This window comes from Dichomitus squalens (genome assembly GCF_000275845.1).
Source record: "Dichomitus squalens LYAD-421 SS1 unplaced genomic scaffold DICSQscaffold_37, whole genome shotgun sequence".
In the NCBI taxonomy this organism is placed as follows: domain Eukaryota; kingdom Fungi; phylum Basidiomycota; class Agaricomycetes; order Polyporales; family Polyporaceae; genus Dichomitus; species Dichomitus squalens.
Window position 1 is genome coordinate 225873 of NW_006766919.1, and position 883 is coordinate 226755.

Genomic DNA, 883 nt, shown 5'->3' on the forward strand with positions numbered 1-883 from the left:
TCTAGCTCGTCCTCCGACCACTTCCCCATCCGATGCTCCCCCATCTGCCTCATGTCCGCTCGATGACCCTGAGTCTGAATCCAATCCCAACCTTTCCTCTGCCCAAGCCTCCAACTCATCGGTGTCCATGCTTGAAGCACCGGATCCCTCAGATGTCCGCTGATTGAGTGATGCCATGCCTGCCGAGGATGGGCTTGTGATAGAACGCGTGCAATCAGTATGGTAGGATCGCCAATCATCTCCGAGGATTTGAGACCAAGCGTCAGAGGACTGCGAGCCCAGAGAGTCGCCGGAGGAATCTGAAGCTGAGGGTGGCAAGGAGAGAGAAGATAGCGATGACAAGCTAGACAGGGTCACACTGGAGTGACGACGGAGGCGACCGGTTGGAAGTAGTGTAGCACGACGGCGTGCAGCAGCCTTTTGGCGAAGCTGCGCTTTGTAACGAGCTAGACGAATGTAAGCCCTGAGAGATTTCTCTGCGAGAGCACGACGGACAGTACGGCGAGGCATCGGGAAGATGGTTAGGAAGGTAGGTAAGGCGCTCATGTGTTTGGAACTAGAATATTACATAATCGAACAGCCTGAAACTTGCTGCGCCCATCGAATGCCTTAACACCTGCGGAATCGTAGTCAGAATCGCGCGCAGAATCACTGTGCATGAAGGGGTAGGTCAAACCTGACTCCGATTCTGGGACGTTTCTCCAGGCCGCTTCTGACCAGAATCGAACCAGAATCGGGGCTGAATCGTAGGCTGAATCGCCCACTCTGACCTCCCCTATTGTCGAAGCAGAAAAGAGATGGACTGGTGCGAGGACAGGAATGAGGGTGCAGACGCATCTCGGAAGGAGGACGCTTGTAGTGCATTGAGCTAGATAACGTATCT